Consider the following 22,250-nt stretch of genomic DNA (forward strand, 5'->3'; position numbering starts at 1 on the left):
TTGAGTATATTGTTTTTTAAAAAAAAATTAGCATCCAGGTAGTTTAATTTCAGCTCCTAATAGACTGATGTGATGACATTGACAAGGATGCGTAAACACCTGTAAGATCAAGGGACAGGACTGGAGACTCTGAAGCAGCAATCACCACACACAACCTTCACTGCTGTCCTTGACAACCTTATTGAATTACTTGATTTAAAATAGACTATAGATGTTAAACATCATCATTTTGAGAAAGCAGATCTTTTGAAATCTTATATATTAATGTAACTGAATTGGATAAAGAAATGCTAAATGTGTAATAAAGTATCCAAAGAGGTAACGATTCCTGTAAACACCACAAATTGAATAGGACCACAGCATAATGTGCATATATAGTTTAATGATCTGGAAGAATCACTCACCATTGTATTCAAGACATCTAGAGATGATGTTAAATGTGGTTGTCCTTGGATAGATTTTTGTGAATGTTAGAATGAAATCAGGGTCAAGCACACAAGTTTAGTTTAAAAGCAAAAGGTGAAACAGACTTCTTTTCAAAAAGCTATTGTGTCTGGTTAGAAATCATCGAACCCATGGGTCAAGGGAAGGAAAAAAAACCTAGTGACCACGTGACTGTTTCAGGAGCTGGTAGTAAAATGAAAGTTGACAATAGTGTAAATTAGATATGATATTGATGTCCAACTGACCCAATGATTTTTAGTCCATGTGTAAAAAATATATCAAGGAATAAATACTGATTTATGTGTTCTCAGCTCTGTTGCCCTCCTTCAAGCCTGCATTCTGGTTGGGAAAATAAGAACTTCTACTGCAGGGAGGAGGATTTTCAAAAAAGGAGTGTCCCCCAACTGACAAAATAAAGAAAAAGTAGACGACCACTGTAGAGACACAGGGAGATCTGTTGAGCCAGATGACACTTGTTTTACTGTCAATTAGTAGGAGGCACAGCTTTTTGATGAGTTGGGTAACGTATTGCTGCCTTTCTCAAGGTATTGCCCACGGCTCTTGAGAAGCGATGAAGTGGGGCCAAGGAATTAGCCTCCGAATGCCCTTTGCCATGGATGTTGTCTCTATTTTCCACTTTTAAGCTTTAGCTTAGACAAGTTGCCGTGTCTTGCCAAGTGAGCTACAGACAGTAAGTACATCTTGAAGCACACGGCTCTTTCCTCTTCACTGCAGCAGAGAACCTCTGCATTGGAGCATCCTGAGATGTCATTGGTGGTCATTTTTCATGTTAGGAATCAGTAAGGATGCTATGTCCACATGGATGAGGAGGGTAAGGCTTCAGTCTCTAAAGTGTAATGATGGGTTTACCTTTTCACTTAAAGAGTCTCTCATCAACAAATGCGGGTCTGTTCTGGACCAAGAAGAAACAAGTGTTTCAAAAATAACAGCTTGAAAGGTCAGTGGGACATGCCAGGCATCTTCTTCATGTCTTCAAGTTCGGGTATCAAACATGGGTTTCCTATCCTGAGTGATACTGACAATTTGTCATGCTCTGTGCCTCATGTATACCAAAGGCTTTCCTAGATAAAATGTCTAGAAATGGTATCATTCTTGATATCTGTTAAACAGGGGAAGATGAAGGAATTAAATTTAGTCCTTAATGTGCATTGATTTTTTTAAAGACATCAATTTTATAGAAACTTTTGAAGAATTAAAGTGACAGAAAATTGTAAAGCACCTTCTCCTTCTGGTAGAAAACTATTCTGTTTTCGTTTTTTGAAGAATGTGACATAGAATCAGTACTAATATTGTTTGTATTGTACTTAGTGTTTACAGAGTGATTCACAGATATTCTCCTATTTCATCTGTGCAATGACTTCTGGAAGATAAGATTTCCTAGTTATGCTTTTTAATGTCTGTTTCCTAACTCTGTCTAAAAGCAGATTGATTGAGCTCCATTTGCTCAATTTAGAAGGCTGGACTGATTAATTGTGTCAGAACATTCCAGGAGGCAGAGGAAAGGAAGAGACAGGGGTTCTACACGATGGAAGCTGCTCCTGAAATGATTTGACCAGCAGTCATCCATTTTTCCCAAGGCTGGAAAGAAAAGACAACCCAAGGCAAGGAAAACAGGGAGCCCATGAGACTCCAACCTTGGCACGTAGAGTCACGGCTGTCCTCCTGTGCCTTGGAGAAGAGGAGGCTTTGTGTCTCTGTTCTATAATCTCTGTTTTGCTTTTTCTCCACAGTGTCTTGTTTTACTAGCATATGCTGAAACTTGATTTACATTTCATAGCATTAAAACAAAAATCAGGAACTCTTTATCATTTATTAACTATTTGGTAAATAGTTTTTGGTGAATATTTAACTTTATTATTAGGACTTACCGTGGCAATGTACAACACCTACTTCCCCAGATAACAGCGGTAGCTTACACATGCTAAACTTGTATTTCCCTCTTACATAAAGAAGTCAAGCAATCGGTACCACAGGGCTGGTTTGCATGAAGGTCCCAGGGTCAGAGAACCAGATGCCTCTTATTTTCAGCCAGTCAACTTGATGGCCCAAAGTGTCTGCCTGAGGGTCAAAAATCAGGCCCACATTCCAGGCAGCAGAAAGGAGGGAAGAAAGGTGCTTCAGTTCCCTTTTGGGTTGGTTCTGTAAAGTCCCAGGTAGCTTTCCTGCTTTTACCTTGCTTTAGACAGAGGGCTGAGAGACAGCTTGCTATGAGGTAAGCTCAGCTCAGGACCAGCCATCTCCATCGAGGGGAGGGGAGGGAGGGGGCGGGGAGGCACTGCTCATCCTGCACATGGTGTAAGACAACACGATGAGATGCCGGGGGCCTCCGCAGTCCGTCCATTGCTTCGGGCTGCACTGATCGTTTGGTAACGGTTGAGATTTTCCCGTAGAAGTGCGTGTATGCTCGAACAATTGCTCAGTTCATTTAAACTAGTGGCTACCAGAGCACGTTGGAGAACACATTTGTTCTCACCTTCTAGCCAGTGACTCTCCCGCCATGTTTCTGTCCTACTGTTCATTTCCACCTTATTTTCCAAGACTCCCGGAGGAAATGTAAGCAGCCTGATGCTCAAATGCTTTTCTGTGTGATTCCCCCCTTGTTCTTTGAAGGAAAAACAAATTGCCTAGAGAACAATGGACGAAATGCCAACCCCCCATTTCTTTAAGGGTCTGAGATTTGGTGTTAGGAAATTGAAGAAATTTCCAGAAACACCCTTAAGAAACATTATTTCTTTCAAATGTGATTTGGAACAACAAAGGACAATATATTTTATAGCACAGCTTTTAAGACAAATGAATTGGCAGTAAGTTAGCATAATGAAACTTCCAACGTCTTTATATTTCTCCTGGAATTTCCATGGTTCTTGGTGTAAATTTTTAATAATTAATACCAGCTTTCTATTCTTTCTCTTCCTGTAGTTGTAGCGTTAACTTGAAAATAGCTTGTTGTGTCACTGAGAAAGCCTCCTGGTCAGCCTTCTAGTTAAACAGCTTGTGTGCGTTTCGGTGGCAGGTGTGCTAAATAGTAGTTTTCAGGCACTTGAGGGATGCCCATCACACCAGCACTGCGGGAGACTATTTCTCACCCACGACAAGGTGAGACCCTCCTTTCCTCCGCTGCCTCGCCCAGGCCCCCGCATTCTGGTTCTTTCTCACGACCCATTTTCATAAATTTCAGCCCTGCACCAGCAGAGCAAGTCTTGGTTTCTCAAAGACCAGGAACTTAGTTCAAGTTTTTCTGTTAAAGGACAGTGTATAAAATCAGGCAAATTGATATGTCTTTTGAGGCCTCAGGATCTCTGCATTTAAAACAAGAACTTGAGTTACAATACTATTCTCTTCCACTTTTGAAATTCTAAAGCTCCACACAATAGCTTTTTTAATTGCTAAAATTTTTTTCTAGACTATATTTTTCAAAGATTCACAAATATCTGTTAATTTATATTTAAAGATGTTATATTTAAGAAATGGAATAATTATTTACATTTAAATAGGAATTTAAGCCAAGAAATGTTTGATACTGAATGTTTACTCTGAGTTCAAGTATGTAAGCTTAATTTTTGTGGTACTGTCGATAAACCACAAAACGTGAGAGTTGTTGGTTAAAGTTTATCTGGGGCAAAATAAAGACCAGAGCCCAGGTGACAGCATCTCAGAGAGCTCGGAGGAACTGCTCTGAAGAGGAGGGGGAGCTCAGAATTATATAAGATTTCAGTGAAGGGGGACGTGCGGTCCAATACAAGTTTAGGCAGAGGCTGCTGCTAGTCAAGAAGCAGGTGTCTCTGTTAATGATTTTAGCGCTTTTCTAGATAGGAGGGGATGTAAGAATTTGGGCGCATAAAATTTCCTGAAAATGTCTAACTATCTGAAGACTCTCCTGCCCATTTTCCCAGAGCACAGAGCACCCCATTCCTGATCTCCACACTTAACTACTTTCAGAGGGTGTTGAAAGTCAGCAGCTGCAGTGGCTCATGACTTAACCAAATCAGAGGCAGATGACAAGTGCCAATTTTTAGTTGACAATATGTATATATTGTAGGAAAAAATGTTACTTTCCAACCCTACCCGTGTTCTAGTTTTAGTTAGAGATCAACGGATAACTGTGTTCAATGACTTAGGTCAGACGAGGGGGCGACGGGGTCGTCTCGTGAGCTGGCCAGTGCTCTATGTCAGCCTCCTTGATCACATTCAATTTTCTTTCTCTTCAAACAGTATGCTTCTGATTTTGTGAAGTTTGGAGCCTGTCCTGAGCACATGGGGTCTGGAGGTGGCCCTGTTCCTGTGGTCTTTGTTTATTCTGTGAATTATGGTGTGAATCTTTATGTGCCCAAGCTTCATCATAATTTCAAACTTAAAGGATTTAAATATGGGAGATGGATGCCACGTTCTGGGAATAGATTTTCAGGATAACAGCCAGGATTTGTAAAAAGTAGGGAGAATGGATACGGCCTTCAAAAAAGAAATGCTATTTTACAATTTCTTGTAGACAAATTAAAGTGCTTGTTGGGATTCTATCAGGAATGTTTAATTGGGAGACTTGCCTCCCATTTTCATGAAACAAAATAATTTTATTATTTGTTTAGTGCCTACTGTCTGGCAATGAAGTAGCCCCTTTGCATACAGTTTTATCATTTAATCTCTACAAAGAGTCCCAGGTGAACACATGTGTCACCGGTGAGGGAACCAAGGTCATCCAGGGTATGTGGCTGGAAGGCAGATGGGCTGGAGGGCTTACCCTCCTTCAGGCTGAGACAGAGACACCAAGGTTTATTGACAAGCATGTTGCAGAATGGCTTACTTAATACTTTGCTTCCTTGATGAAGTGGATCTCTTGAAATTGTTTATGTTTGGCTTATATTCCCCTCTCTCCTCTGCCTCAGGACTTCTCGTAAGTAGAATGAATTCAGCCTGAACTGATTCAGGAAAATCAGAAAATATAAAATTAGCTCACACAAATGTCTGATTAGTCCTTGTAATTCAGTAATTCCTAAAACTCCTAGAAATGCAAGGAAGGTGTGTTACCTCGGGGACTGAGTGCATTTGAAGAGTGAGAAATTTAGTGTGATCTGGTAAAGGCACAGGATCTATAGACAAAGATCCGGGTTTGGATCCTGGCTCAACCAAGTACTGGAAACATGACCACACATAGCCTCAGTTTCTTCATGTGTTAAATGGGCTGATGGAGCTCACCTCTAAGCAGTCAGGTCAAAATAAGATGGTACGAGTGACTCAGGCAGAATGCTTGGCAAAGTGCTAGTTGCTCTTGCTGCTTTATAATGTCTTCTTAGGTAATTCCGTTGTCCATTGGCTTGCAAATATCTCCTCATTTGATTTAAGAAATATAGCATGCCTTAAGAATTTTAAAATAAGGAATGAAGATTTACTGGTTAATGCTGGGTGTATTTTTATAGGTCATTTATTAAAAACAAGTAGTTCTCTAAAAAGAATTTATTCAGTGTGCCTAGAACATGATTCAGTTAAAAATGATTTTCCTTTAAATTCTTTTCAGAAATTTTCTGTGATATTTTTATCGAATAGTAGTTGAAGTTTTCTGAGGAGGGGTTACATTTTAAAAAGATTATTCTAGTAACAATTGATATATTAAATAAATGATTCATATCCCTGGACAGCGTAAAGCCCTGTTTTTTTTTAAATATATATAATTTTGGGGCTTAGTTCTATGTCATTTTATTGGGCAGAAGTATTTCCCATTTCCATTTTACAGGCAGAGAAGATGAGCCATACAATACTCATTACACAAGAGCAGCAGAGGCTGATTAATTTGGGCAGAGGAGGAAAAGTGTGTGGAGAAAAAATCCTTATTCTCAAACTGGACACATTCTGCAGTGCTGTGCAGCTGGAACGGTTTTGAATTTGCTTCTGGGCTGTCCTAGATTTCGGCCCATGTGCCTGGAAAGGTCACTCAGGCAAACATGCTAATTTAAGAAGTTTGTCATTCTAAATGCTCTTAAGAGGATTAAACAAAGTCCACAGCAAATAAATGAACATGTTTGGAAGGTTTTCCACCCTCATGTAATTTCCAGAAAACAGACATGATTCACTTGCTAAACCAAACACACATGTATATTAATGAGCCTGGTTCACATGACTGGACAGCACGGAGGGAGCCTCATCTATTGGCGTGGGTTCTGCTGCAGGAACCGCACCTGAAGGTTTAATTAGAATTTATTTCCAGCGAGTGCTGCTCCAGCCTTTTTCTCCCCAATGTAAGAAAGCGCCCTCCTTGCCTGGCCATTAGTCTGCAGAGCCCCGCGGCTCACACACTCCCCTGCTCATCAGGATGCTGATGGAGCCAGCTTGCTTAGACACACTTAGCTACACTCGCAGCGGGGATCATCAGTCTCTTCTGTGTGTTCACCTCCACGTGCAGGGGAGAAAATCGAGTTTTGCTGGAGACAAACGCTAATTGACCACCAGTTGTTTCAGAGGGACTGTGATGTTGAAAACTGGAGTCCCTTTCATTTTTATATGTTGGATGCAGACAAACTGCACGGCGACAACCCCCACTGTAAGTACACCTACCAGGGAGGGGGTCGGAATTTTGATCTGCACGTATTCAGATCCTGGCACTGGTCAGCTTACAGTGTTCTCGCTGGGTTTGGGAGACTGTTTCCATAGTGATTTATTTGGTTTCCAATAAATTTGCACAGCCGTCTCCTTCAGTCGAGTTCTGATGAGTTCAGTTGGGAGGGGCATGTGAAATTGGGGCAGGCAGAGAGTTGCAATGAAGACTAGACACCATCTGGTTACCTCTCATTTTTTATGGGCCCAAAAATGCTTGTCTTGTTTTCTTTTCTCCTCCATCTACCCCTTCAGTTCAGGGAGTCGTCTTCAAGAATTTCATCCTAAAATATAAAGTAATGAAGAAGGCAGTGTGTCTCTTTGGTTGATTTCATTTGACTTGGGTTCATTGTTAAAGATTTTCCAGTGAGGATTTTGTGAGCTTTTAAAAGCTGGAAGTGTAGCACAACCAAGGAGAGAAAGTCAGAGAAACGAGTCAGCGGCCCCTGTGAGGTCTGCAGGACGAAGGCAGGAAGTGGGGCGGAGGCAGCACCGTGGCCTCCCCTGTAGCCCTGAGGCCAACGTGGGCATGAAAAGCCAGCTTCTCTTGTCGCCATGTGTTCTACCAGGTCTCCAACTAAAGGAATGCGAGGAGATTTGGAGAGGCCTTACCTTTTACCCTCTTGTCAAACATCTTAATGCTGACTGTATTTATTCAAGATGACACAGAGATCACCTGCAGAGCTTGAGGGAGCGGTGCTTGCTTCCTGACTTGCCCGCCCCAGGCTCACTCATCAGACTCCTGATTCTTGCAGGCACTGCTGTGCCCGTGGGGGGTGCTCTGCTCCTGGGGGGGTCTCTGCTCCTGTGGGGGGAGCTCTGCTCCTGGAGGAGCTGGGCACTGGAGTGCTCACATTGGAGCCGGTCGCACAAGCGCTGATCCCTCACCACGTGATGAGCCCTTTGTGTAAGTAGTAGAGGTGGGAAACAGAGTCTTCCTGTGTCTACGGAGTTCTCCAGTAAAGCCAACTTGGAGGAAAGAAAGAAAATGCCTACTGTTCCATGACTGTGTCCTAAGGGTTTAAAGCTCACTGCGGGGCACACGTGAGATCTCATCCAGTAAATACTCTGGGGTCTTGACTCTGACATGTCATGAATTTGGCATTCTCATAATGTTATTTCTCTTAAAATATGTCTAAGCAATCATTTTTGTGTGATGGTTATATGTGCATAAGTGTCCTGAAGAAACTGTTGTGGATGGAAGTGTGGGCATCAGTGGTACCAGAATGGCTGGTGGTCCTGGGGGTTGCCCGAGCTGCACACCATTTGTTACCAGCAGTCTTTCAGGTCGCATCTTATTCCAGAGCTCACCGGGGCTCCCATCTCTCACTATGTGTCTTGAGAGAATATTTGTTCAGAGGGTAGGGGAGAGGGTGCTTCCAAGTCTGGGTTCTGGGGTTCCCTGTCTAAAGGTGGCACTGGCACAAATCCTTTATTCATGGGGTAATTAAGCCACACAGTCTCGTGGTTAATTTGGCCTCCCTGTACTTCTTCATGTTAGGAGCTGGAGGGCTTGGGTAAGGCCCCCAAACCTGTTTTTGGTAAGCTTTCAGCCCTACCACACAACCTGGGTTGTCCCATTTCAGTCACATGACTTTGATTTTTGCAGGTAGGTGTGACTCCTGGACAGTGCCTGGGACTTCCAGGTTTCCCCTACAGTAGGAACACTGAAGAAATTTCAACCTGTAAGTTGTGTTTGGGGGCCTCGAGGACAAGTAGGGACCCACAGAAAGATATCTGGATGGGTGGCGATCAGGCCCGAGTCTTGGAAGGACAGAGATTCCATTATTGTTTTAACAGTGAACTTAAGGGAGGAATTCGGGAAGGTCTGATGCAATTGAGGTTAAAAATATTATCTGGCTTTTATTGTTAGCAGTAGTGGTTTTTAAACCTTAGACCCATTCCCGCTTTTTATAAGAAATATTTTGCAACCTTTCTTTTTTGGTGCCCGGAAATGAACATCATGGAAAGTGTAACCTAAGTATAAATATGATAAACAAATAGACAGGTAGATGGAAAAATGGGGTACCTAAATTCTTATATTATGGGGTATTTTATATTTATGCTAATTAGTGACCTCTCAGGACAAAAGGCACATACAAAGGGAGTCACTTCTAATAAACTGTTTTTCCAAGCCTTACCTAAATGGGAAACAAGTGGCTTCAGAATGTTAGAGCACCTCCCAGGTCCCCGGGGAAATCTCCTTGTCAGAGTTACACTTGCTGATGGTGTCCTGTGCCAAGTGCAAGCAGATGCGGTTCGGAAGCTGCCCGGGGGCTGACTCCGGGGATTCCTTCTCCGTCTCAGCTCTGAGGGAGCCTTGCCTTTCCTGACCACAACCACAGAGGCGATTTTGAATCTCTGAAAACTGCCATACCAGTGTATATCACAACCCCCACAAGATATGTTGAATAAAGTAGAAAACTTTAAGTGCCTCCTTTAGGATAGAAATAGGATATAAAATAAATCATGATTTAAAAAATTCTAGTGCCCGAATAAGTGCTACATTACACTGGCTGCATTATTAGGTTAGACAACTTCATTACTGCTTTCCATACCACAACTTCTAGTTAGTTTTTATTTATCTTTTTTTCCCTAAAGAAAAAAATCATATGATGCATTCTTGTGTCAGAGGTGACAAGAAGAGAGCAAGTGTAAAACCGGAAATCGTGATGCTGGCCAGTCTAATATCAGCTCCGTCACTGCACAGATCATCTTAACTCATTTTACTGCAATTTTTGGAATTACCTTCTCACTTGGAAAAACCCCTGTGTCAGTTAGATTTGCTAGTAAAACAATTTTTTTTCTTACTTAGTGCATCAGTGATGTTTTCAAGGTGATAAAAAATTTTGCCCATGGCATTTAAACAGTTGCTTCTTCTCGTAATTCATGGTTCACGGTCTTGTATTTGTCACAACTGGAGAAATGTGTTTTCTGTGTGCAAATTCTCATTGTTTTGGTGACGCAGGGACACTTGTCCTTACTGGATGGAGTATGATAGTAGTTGTTTGAATTCTCTCTCTAAATCTGGAGTCCTGTGTTATGATTCCTGTTACCTTAAAAAATATGAATATTGTTATTTACCTAAATAGATAACATCACACCAGTGATGTATATCAAATTGGTCCAACTAGGAATTCCAATATTAAATGAGACAGTAATTTCACAACTCACTATTCCAAAAATTTGGATTGATGGTTCAATTATACCAGGGCCATTACCTGTTGTAATTGAATCAATCATTGCTTTCTTCAATAAAAGTTTCCATTCCATCTGCTCTTTTGTTTTATTGTCCTTCTGTGTTTTGTTTGCTTTCTTTCCCAAATATATATGATTTTGGATTTTGTCATTGAAAATCCTTGCTGGTTTTGCTACCTCATGCTGCAGAGAAAGCCTTGTGACTGTTTTATAGTCACTGATTTCATGGTTGTATGAGTGCTTAATGCCACCTTGCAGGGATGTGGAGACCTAATGAAGTGTGTGCATAAAAGGCTTAGTCTACATTGAGTGCAGGGTTAGTGTGAGCAGCTCATGTCATCAGTATCATAGTTAATCCATTACAATCATCCTCTGTTAATCAGTGTTATCATTCTAACGTCTCCAGGAGAGAAAATGTAGTATTCTAAATGCAAATCTTTGCCACTCTTTTAGTCAATTCAACACCTTTAAAGCATTGCTGTAATAGGACTGTGTGCCTGGTATCCCTACTTTTGCTTCTCCTGACCCAGGACGCGGTCTCCACGGCTGATGATCCATGAGACACTGGATTCTTGGTACCATGGCTCTGTGTGTTCTGGGACATCTGGGGACTTCAGCACTGTTTTAGGGGCTTTGGGTCCCACCTCTTCATAGCATTGCTGAGATGAGATCTGTGGGTTCATCCTCATTCTTGAGTGTATGGTGCATTTTTTCTAGAACCAACACACGCCACCGTGACAGCACTGCTTTGACCACGTGCTGGGGCAGCGTGTGCTTGTCAGTTCTTGGGTTTAAATTTTCTGTTCAAATTTCTAAAATGGGGTATATTGACAGATACACTCCATGTAAACAGAAGCTCTGTGGGGTTTTCAGCAACTTCTAAGAGCATAAATATTCCTGAATCAGCTAATCTTCCTCCCAACAAGTGAGGAGCAAGCCGGCAAGTCCTGGGTGCCTGTGGCGGCCAAGCTGTGCAGCCCAGGCTGCTCACCGAGGAACAAGGAGAAAATCTTAAAAACCTACTTCCATGCTGTTTTTCACAGAATCTCAGAACTGAATGTTTTAATATTTAAAGAGGGGTGATTAGTTTTTTTTATATATTATTTTATTTTTTTCCTTTTTCAGTATTATTAGGTATAATTATTACAGTTCAACTCCACATACACATTGCATATAAATACATGTATAGAGTATACTGCATTTTTTTAGTTACATATATGTACTAATTATTGTTTCTAAGAACAGATTAGAGTTTCAGATTTTTAAACTTACATAGTTACCAGAGGAATAAAGCCAACTACAAAAGAATAATAAACAGAATATGGTAATCCAATCACAAAGGACAGTCATATGTGCTTAAGCATATTCAAGAAATCAAAATAACAATTAGTTCATTTGTGGTCTTATTATTATTGCTATTAATTTTAGATTCCTCATAAATGAAGTCTTATGGCATTTTTCTTTCTCTTTTCACCCCACTTCACTTAGAATGACAGTCTTCAGGTCCATCCATGTTGCTGCAAATTGCATCTGTTATGGCTGAGTAGTATTCCATTGTAGATATGTATCACCTTGTCTTTATCCAGTCATGTGCTGATGGACATTTGTGTTGTTTCCATGTTCTTTGTTCTATGTCACTTCTGGCAACAATTACTGATTTTAAATATTTTCCACCTTAAAATCCTTCCTGAAAGAGATGTGGTAACTGGAATCAAAAACAGTTACAGCACAGGGTTGTGTGTGATGGGCCCTAGGGCTTGGTAGGAAGGTTGGCAGAAAAGATTTCAGATTCTGATCAAATGATTCCTCCTCTTGTAGCCCTGCTGACCGCCTCTCTCACGGCCTGCCCTACTAGTCTGACCAGTCCCTTCTGTGAATCCCACTGTATTGTGCACAAATTTTTTCCAATTGGTGTCATCCCGCAGGGACCTTAGGTGAGGCACCTAAGCTCCTGTGTTGGTTTCTTCCATCAGCCCTTAACTTCCTTGGGAGCCAGGACTGTCTCATTGCCCCAAGGATTCCTAATGCCTAGTGAGATGCCTGATACAGCTGGTACTTAACGAGCACATAAGTCAAATGGAAAAACCTGATCAAAGAAATGGCCCTCATTTTTCAGACATGCCTACTTGAGTACATAGGGTAAAATGACATGTTTTCTTGAATTTGCTGTCAAATACTTCAACAAAGGACAAGTAAAAGAACAAAGGTCTGAATAAAGGAAATATGGAAATGTTTGTGAATTCCTTAATCTGGGTGATGGGCTTATTGTACTATATTTATTGATGTATACTTAAGTTATTTTATAATTTTCTTATCATTAGCTGAATAGCAAGTATTAATATGTATTAACTGAAATCCTTTGAGCCGACCAAACTTACCCCACACAAAATGCTTAATGTCCTAGTAGTGTGTCTTACAGAAATCTTTTCCCATAAAGACAGGAAAAAGGGAAAGACAGATCTGTGCAGTATTTCCACATTGTCAAAAGACCAAAGACCGACACAAAGAAGAGATTCTAAAAAAGATAAAGAGGCTGAAATCAATGTCCTGAAAACCTAGCCAAGAATTCTAAATGTCCCAACTTAACTAACCTCAACACTGCCGCATCAAGAATGAGGCAAGTAGAACCTTGAGGATTTTTTTTAAATAAATAAATAATGATCCAGTTCCTACCACAGGCAATTATGGTAAGAGTGAGTACATGTTCTAACACCAACTAGTGTACAAATTGTAATTTATACTTGATTCAAACTGCTTCTTCTATAAAATCTGAATCTTTTTATTCTTAAGACAGATTTGTGGCATATGACCTAGTGATAAAATTTTCAACTCGCTTGTATTCAAAAAGTTCACCAATGTGAGAGTTTATTACAACAACTATTGCTTTTTGGGAAACCCATGTGCCTTGTCACTCTCTTCCATAAGATTTCCTGTGGAAAATTCAATCCCTCATTCAGGAAGGGGCTGAGCAAACAGTCTGATGGAAAACCTTCATACACTGCAACACAAGAAAATGAAAATGACAGTGAGCAGCCCGTGAAGCTGGCAGACACACACAGCTCACGGCTGTGTTCCCGCCATGACTTTCTGTAACCAGCAGGGAAAATGTGCATTTCAAGAAATAGACATAAACACTTTTCAGGACCTGAGCACATAATTTCCCTTTCAGGGTTTAGTGGGCTTCCATTTAATTCTATGAGAAGTGTTTAAAACAACAGAACAACAGCTGAGGTATGGTTTAAAGTAACATTTGTCTTAGTGAAAATAAAGCCAGCTGATTGTTATCATTTTTACTTTATTTGATCTCACTCTCCTACTTTACCTCCCCAACCTCCTCCACAAAATGATGGTGAACGTCCCTTCCTGGGTCAGAAGGCTAAGTAGAAAGTACCAATCACATGGAGGTGTGCTTTGTTGTTTTATTTTTCAAAAGAAACATGTTTCATTCATGTGATTTAAAATTAAGATCAAGAAACAAACTCTATTCAATGAATGGTAGCCAACACATGTCGTCATAGCTGCTCATCAGGTTTGGCCCCACGTTACACACATTTACATGGACATGTGACATATGCTGTCATGGGACATGGTGAGTGGGGACAGGGTCTCTGCTCTCACAGGGCACACAGCCTGGTGGGGGAGGCAGTGTTCAATCATTGCCTTTTTTTTTAATGTACTTACAAATTATGGGAAATGCTATTTAAAAAGAACAAAGTGAGTCAATGAAAGTGAAAAGTTCAAGGACAGTATTTAGGTGAGGGAAGACAGGGAACCTCTTTGAAGAGCTGACACTCCACTGAGACCCAAAGGACAACTCCGGTGCTGCAGGTAAAGGGCAGGGACACATTGATAAAGGGCTGATATCCAGAATACACCAAAATCTCTTTAAACTCAACAAGAAGAATGAATAACCTGCTTAAAAAATGTGCAAAATGCCTCAACACACACCTCAACATGGAAACTAGATGCCAAAGAAATCTATGGAAACATGCTCCACAGCATCTGTCATCAAGGGGCTGCAGACTGAAACAGTGAGTTATCACTGCACACCAGTCAAAACTGCCAAAACTCAGAACACTGACAGCACCAAATGCTGGTGAGGATGTGGAGCGTCAGGAATTTTCTTGCATTGCTGGTGGGAATGAAAAATGGCCCAGATACTTTGGAAGACGGTCTGGCATTTTTTTACAAAACTAAACGTACTCCTACCATATGATCTGGCAACTGTGCTCCTTGGTGTTTACTGAACAAAATGGAAAATTACGTCCACACACAAATCTGCATACAGATGTTAATAACAGCTTTATTCATAATCACCAGAACTCAGAAACAACTAAGCTGTTCTTCAGTAGGTGAATGGATAAATAAACTTTGGTCCAGGCAGAAAATGGACTATTTATGGTGTTAAAATAAAATGAGTTATCAAGGCATGGAAAGACATGGAGGAACCTTAAATGAATATTACTAAGTGAAAGAAGCCAATCTGGGAAGATTCTGCAACTGTCTGATTCCAACTGTATGGTGTTCTGGGAAAGGCAAAACCACAGAGACTAAAAGATCAGTTACTGTCAGAGGCTAGAGGGGAAGGAGTAATGAATGAGGTGCAGCAAGGAGCATTTTTAGGGTCACTAAGACAGACTACTCTGTATGATGCTGTGATGGTAGAAACGTGTCATTGTACATCTGTCCAAACCCACAGAGTGCACACCACCAAGTGTAAATCCTAGTGTCAAGTATGGGCTCTTGGTGATGATGACGTGTCAGTGTAGGTTCACCCATTGTCGCAAATGCACGCTCAGGTACAGGCGTCAATAGTGAGGAGGCTGTGGGGACAAACTGCAGTTCATACACCCAATCCAGCCCCAGCCACTGCTGTGAATAAAGCTCTGTGGGTGTGTGGACTGTCCGGCTGCTCTGGCGTCTGAACAGCAGAGCTGAGCAGCTGCACCAGAGATCAGGAGGTTTGCAGATCCTGAAATATTGACTCCCAAGCCCTTGACAGAAAAAAGTCTGCTGTGTCCTGCTCTACACGAATCACAATTCACCCTGTTGAGACAGGAGAGCAGGGCCCAAACAAGGCATGGTTAATCGGACTGAAGCAATGTTTTAGTCCCAAAACCTTTGTTGAAGTCCTGCAGAATCAGTGACAGAATGTAGCCAGGAAGCGTCTGCAGAAGGAGTCGGTAGCAGGCCTTCCCGCCAGGCTCCGGGATGCCGGGGGCCACGCGCTGCACGGGGGCCACCCACTTGAAGAAGACGGACTTGCAGTGGAAGCCGATCAACTCATAGAGCTCGGAGAGGACGCTGCACTGCTGAATTCTCTCCTAGGAACGCTGAAGCACAGGGAAAAAAGCAACAAGCATCTGAACGAAACATGTAAGTGAAAAAAGACACGTAAAAAATGTTTTCCCATAAAACAGAGACCTGATGACACAGGAAGGAAGAGGAAGGCTGACTTCGTGCACTGATGGGACCGGATGCAGAAATGCAGGGAAGCAGCGCTGTGCAGATGCTCCAGACCCCCTCCGGCCCCACCTATCCACGTTCATCCTGTCCTTTTCCTAGAAAGGCCTGTATTCCCTGAAACAGAGGAATCTGCTCCCTACACATGAGACGCAGAGAAAGGAAGGAGCAAAAGAAAGGGAAAGTAAAGGAACAACGTTTCATCTAGACCCTAGTATTTGGGCAGGACTTTCACCAAATACACATCTTCTCAAAGCACAGAGCACACAGTGAGAGGCTGACAGAGTGACTGCGACTTCTGCTCCTTAAGCAAGAGCTACCTGCCAGCACACGCTGCGCCCCTTACTGAATCATTACAATCATCTCAGAAACTATTACTACCCCGTCTCACAGGCAAGGAAATCTGAAACTCGGGGAAGAATTATTATCATCCTGGACAATGTCCCACGACCCAGAATTGTCAGAGCCTCCACAGACCCTGGACTAAAATTCTCCACTTCACCACGGGCCCTGAGCCTCAGGCTGAGGCCACATCAGGCCTGCACGGGCCCAGAGCACGAGCATGTGGGACAGGGAATGGTCCCACTCGAAGTGCCAGGCCAAGGCCCTCAGAAACCTATGAAATGAAACCAAATCCCCAAACTCCTTTCCAACCCACTGCCCTGTCCGGGAGGACTGCTCGGCACATCTGCGCTGTCACCTGTGCACAGGCTGAGCAAGGGGCCCAGACAGTGACGTGACGTCCCAGTGGAAGTGGCTAGGAGGCCGCTTCATCACAGGACAGACTCTCCCGGCTTCCAACGTTAACTCTCCATTCCATTTTCAACTGGAAAGTAAGTTTAGACTTCTTTTCCTCTCCTAGAAACAAAGAGAGTGGTAATATCAGCAGGAAACTCAAGACTGAGGAAGATTCTCCTGGCCATCTGGAAGGATAGGTCGGGGAGGGAACAGAGACTGGGATCAGAAAGACCCGTGTTCCAGTCCAAAGTCTGCACGTCACTCGCTTTGACAGTTTACTTATTAATAGAGGTGAAAAAATCTAATTATGATTGTTGGGAAAACTAATTGAAATAACGTATGCCACTAGCATACGTATAAAATCCTTCATGAGTGTCCCAGAAATGGAAGTGATCGTGGTTAATTACTGTCTGCCAAGTCTTGGGTGCTAAGCCCACATCAGCCAGCCAGAGATGTGCCAGAGAATGCCTCACCAGCTAGCAGCCTTCTCCAACTTGGAAACTCACAGTGTCTGAAGAACAGGCAGTGGTGGATGCTTTGGGACACTCTGGAGGTAACACTCCAGTGATGACTTTAAAAAGCTGGAGAGAATTTAGGGGACCATACAGTTCAAATACAGAAAACACATTCCATGTCTGCCCACATTCATCTCTAGCCATGATGATTCAGAGAGGAAATACATATTCAAACGTACACCATTTTCCCACATAAGTGCATCAAAACAATTTGGAAAGAATGTAACTTTCTTCTCTAGATCACACAGCAGGGATTACAAGGTTTGTACTGAGAGCCCTACTTGTAAAACATCTGCTATCATAACTGGGTCCACTATCAGTCCATTCAAAGAGAAGGATGGAAAAGAACAAAGCCAAGCTAATACGCTCCGGTTTTTGGTGGGTTACAATGTCACAAAGGAGATGGACAGGTCATCAAGGAACCACCCTGCCGTGATCACGGAGCCGGGCAACGGGGTGGGCGGCAAGATGTATGACGCAGCCGCAGCTGTGCCCGCGCTTCTAGGCAGGTATCCAAAGTCTCCTCGACATGGCGTCCAATGCTTGTGCCCACGTCCTCATCACCTGAGATGTATTTAAGAGAAAGGAAAACTAATAAACGGAAAATACCTTTGGTGGGCACACCGTCCAAAAAGCAAAGTCACAGTTTGACAACTGGCCATCCCGGTTCCCTGGGATTCATTCTTGGAGAACCTTAAAAACCACCCCTCTGTCCTCAAGAAGTGCTGCCTACTTGTCCTATCTTTGGCTCAGGGATACAGCACGTTCACGTGAACTTCAATGTCTGCACAGATTTGACTGTCTTTCTCCAGGTTCATTTGTCCATTCTGAAGAGGCCTGAGTTAAGTCCATTTTCTGTAAGATCAATTCCCTCCAGTGAAAACTCATCGAGCCTGCAATTAAAAGCCAAATGAATAGGACTGTCCTCAGCTAAAAAGTTCACCCACCCTTCACTGCTTTCTTAATTTCCTTTCCTAGCTAATTGCAGCAGACTAAAACCTCCCTCCACCCAGCTCCCCAACTATGTCAAACAGAAAGTAAGGTCCATAAAAGAGGAGACAACTCCATAGTCACCTCTGAATTCCTAGCATATACTAATGTCAATAAATAGAACTATGATTATGGCTTCTTTCCTTTAAAACCTTTCTGGTTATTTAAATGAGACCTTGGAAGAGAGCTGTTTGGGTCTAGTATCTTGATCCAGAAGACTCAGGAGGCCTTTTTAGGAATGGCTGTTCACTGTTTCATTCAAAACACAACTTCTCATTCCGGGAGGAGCTGTGATTTTCTGCCAGGAGATTGTGGTCACTCTCATGCCAGAACAGCTTTAAACTAAATCCTTACTTTGGATTTGTTATTTTTCCCTGCATCCCCAAAAATTGACTTTCCTTAATTTCTTGCCTTGAGGAATGATATTTTTCTTTCTTTCTAATTCACCCTTTATTAAACAGGATTCTCAGGATGTGCTTGGCCTTACATAGGATGAGCCATCCAACTCCCAGTGTGAGAGGCCCGGGGCTCACCTCCCGCCCTCCTGCCAGGGCAACTAACACTCAGTTCAGGAGCCAACCGGCACCCCAGGGATTCTAAGTCTCACGTATCTCCCAGAATCCCTGCTTTCTGATATGACTTGGATTCTGAGGATTTCCCCTCACTTTCTTGAAAATTAGCTGTGCAGCTTGAAAGATGAGGAAGGAAGGATTTATTTCTTAATCAGCATTTTAAGGAACTTGTGTAATGAAAGTTTTCACGAGTTTCTAGAACACTCCATTGCCGAGACAGAAAACACAATAGATATTTTCTAAACTTAGGTATCATGTGCATTGTTTCTTTGCTTTTGTTTTCTTAACTACTAACACACATTTTTTAATTAAAAAAAATAAGGCCCGAAATAGGATAGAGACTTGAAGGGGCAAACAAAATTTAAGGGCAAAGAAAGAAAAATGATAAGTACTCTACAAAGTTAATATAATACATACACTATGGATCAGATCAGCAATTCTCAGTAACAGCTAATTGAAACATGACCATGAGGTAAAACGTCTCTCCTGTCAGGAGATGACCAACAGATAATAGAATTAAAACAACAAATTAAAATTCTAAGTCTGGCGAGGTATAGAAGGCTACCAGCTAAATGTGTCTACTTCTGGAAAAGAGGGAGGCTCACCAGCTCTTTACTGTGGAGCCTGAGCCTAGGGGAGGGCGGTGAAGAACCGCCCTGTAAGTATCTAATTAACAAAGTGGGTTATGAATAAAGAGACGTGAGCTTTGATGACAGAGATGATACTACTATTCACTTGTCCTGTAAAGAATACTTCACGTTCAGCGATCAATACCTCGGCGTCCTCAGGGATTGAGATTATAGGAAAATGCACAGCCCGGGCCCAGACCTCCTCTGTGAGCTCGTGACACTGCACTTAGATGTCTCAAGAGCAACTCCAACTCCACCTGAAAAGAGCTCACTTCACGGTGCTCCTCCCATAGCCGTCCTGCCCAGGGCCCCTGGTTGGGAGGGAAGGTCTCTCTGCCCCTCCCACCTCAGGCCCATCACTCACAGATGTGACTGGACCCCTCCTTCAGGGCTCAGATTTCCTCAGTCACCGAGACCCACCACCGACACCTGACCTACCAGGTATTCACAGGCACTCCCTCAGCACTGACTTTGGGCTGGGGACCACGCTGCACACTGTGCGAATGTTATCTCACTGGATCTCCACAACAGTCCTGGGAATTGGGTACATCACTGCTTCAATTGATTAAATAAATTGTTTCACTTCCTTGAGTGCGTCATCCAAAGTGACACGTCTACTGAGCCACAAACATAGGACTGAAAACCACTTGAAAATTGAACACTGCTACACCTCGCAGCCACCCTACTCTGATTCGTCACATCACTTTCTGCCGAGCCTACTGACTGTTTGCAAGCATTCTACAAACACAAAAGTGATCTACGAGAGCACCCCACTCCCCTAATTAAAATCTGTCAATGATGGTCCACTGCTCTTCAGAGAAAGCCTCACCAGGCCTGAGCACAGCCCAACGGCCCGGCATCCTCGTTCCCTGCGCGGCCACGCCGCCTCACCCACCACGCAGCACAGTGCCGTGTCCAGGACTGGGATGCTGACTCCGTACAAAACGGGGCTCGTCTCACTCTAACAATGATCACCCTCTTCAGTGGTCACCCTCTAAAATGCTGACTCTCAGAAAAATATTTTCTCAGGATGAATCAATATCTTTTTCCTTTCAACTTCCAGTCATTGATAATGAGCTCCCCCAAAAAGAGAGAAGACTTAATCCTCAGTCTCCTTATCTGTAAAGTGGGAATAACAAGGAAATATGTAAGGTTTTCAGAGAAATAAAACTCATGTGAGTCTGAGGGACAATTCCCAACATACAGTAAGCACTCAATATGGGCTTACTTAGTATTAATAAGAATATGTTGCATTCCAGCAACCTTAAATCAATGATTTATGGCTTTGTCCAACAGACTACTGACAAACAGTTGGACGAACCCTTTTGAGCAGATCAGCACAAGTGTATTGGGAGAGGTAAGCGCTGCCTCCAGTTACAGCTCAAACTCTTACATGTTGTTTGAGCATTTAGTTGTCGTTATTGAATAAAGACAGGTGTTCTTTAGTCAAAGCTCCTGAAACATAAATCTTCAAAGATAGATACAAATTAGGTTTCAAGTACAACATTCTCACTAGAAATTATTTGAAAATGATAGTCTTAGCTCCTCTGTACATCAAAAGGGCATGTTCTTAAGGTATCTGACTATATACACTGAAAGGATTGTTTAAAAGAAATTAAGATGAAGCCATCCTAAATAAGTTCTCAGTATCATCTGCACAAAGCCCCACCCAAGGGTCTCATTTCTCACTTCCACATAGGTGTTCAGGTAGTTTAACCTGGGTCTTGGTTTTTTAAAACACAGGGGAGGGAAGAGTTGTGGATAGATTTATGAAGCAAATATAAACCTAGTGTATTTGATGTGTAGGAATCCTAGAAATAAACAAATTGATATATAGTCCCACCCTTAAGAAGCTCAGCCTTTCCATTTACAACAGCATTAAAAATAAAATGGGAGATACATTTAACAAAAATTTACAAGATTTGTACATTGAACAATTTGAAGTATCACTGAAAAAATTTTAGAAGATCTACATATACGGAAGACATCCCATGTTCATGGAATAGTAGACAATATTGTTAAAAATGTTAAGACTCCCCAAAGTGATCTACAAATTCAGTGGAATCGCTATCAAAATTCCAGCTGACTTCTTTGCAAAAATTGAAAAACTGATCCCAAAATTCATATGGAAGTGCAAGGGGCCCAGGACAGCCAAAGCTATCTTGAAGAAGCAGAGCAAAGTGGGAGGACTCACTTTAAATGTTACTACAAATCTATAGTACTGAAGTCATTATGGTACTGTCATAAGTTTGGGTACATAAATCTATGAGACACAGTAAAAATTCCAGGGGGGAAACTTATATTTACAATCAGTTTTCAACAAGTGTGCCAACAACACTGCAATGAAAGAATAGTCTATTCAACGAATGGTGCAGGGAAGGCTGGGTATCTGCAGGCAAAAGAATGAATTTAGAATCTGAAACCCCCTATTGTATATAACAAATAAAAATTAATTGAAAATGGATCACAGACAGAAACGTAAAATCTAAACCTATAAATTTTCTAAAAGAAGACATAGTATAAATCTTTGTGGTCCTAGGATAGGTTATGGTTTCCTAGATACAATACCAAGAGCAGAAGTGATAAAAAAAAAAACCAGATAAACTGGACTTCATCAAAATTAAAACCACTTGTTACAAAAGACATCATCAAGAAAATGAAATGAAAGGGGAAGTGGGTAGCTCAAGTGATAGAGTGCATGCTTGGCAAAAAATAAATAAATAAATAAAATAAATGAATAAATCTAATTACCTCCCCTATAAAGGAATTGTCTTAATGTTTAAAAAAAGTAAAGTGGAATGACAATCTGCAGAATAGTAGAAAAAATTTGCAAAGCATATATCTAATAAGAGACTAGTATCCAGGATATAAAAAAAATGTTTACAACTGACCAATACAAAGAAAATCGACCCAATTTTTAAATTTACCAAGGAATTAAATAGATGCACAAATGGCCAATAAGCATATGAAAAGATGCTCAGCATCACTAGTCAAATCAAAATCAAAATGAGATCTCATTTTACACCCACTAGGATGGTTATAATCAAAACACGGACAATAACAATTGTCGGTCAGGAGGCAGAGGAATGGGAACCCTC

At 41.9% G+C, this 22,250-nt stretch overlaps 1 long non-coding RNA gene across 3 annotated transcripts in view; it reads right to left on the reverse strand.

The window, feature by feature from the left end:
* Positions 1–13,646: 13,646 nt before the first annotated feature.
* LOC141575939 (uncharacterized) overlaps positions 13,647–22,250 on the reverse strand; it is a 59,874-nt gene continuing 51,270 nt past the window's right edge. For all 3 annotated transcript variants that reach the window (XR_012504049.1, XR_012504051.1, XR_012504050.1), the window contains one exon: positions 13,647–15,578. This is a non-coding gene — a long non-coding RNA (uncharacterized LOC141575939). The remainder of the gene's footprint in view (positions 15,579–22,250) is intronic.

This window comes from Camelus bactrianus, chromosome 34 (genome assembly GCF_048773025.1).
Source record: "Camelus bactrianus isolate YW-2024 breed Bactrian camel chromosome 34, ASM4877302v1, whole genome shotgun sequence".
Taxonomy (NCBI): Eukaryota; Metazoa; Chordata; class Mammalia; order Artiodactyla; family Camelidae; genus Camelus; species Camelus bactrianus.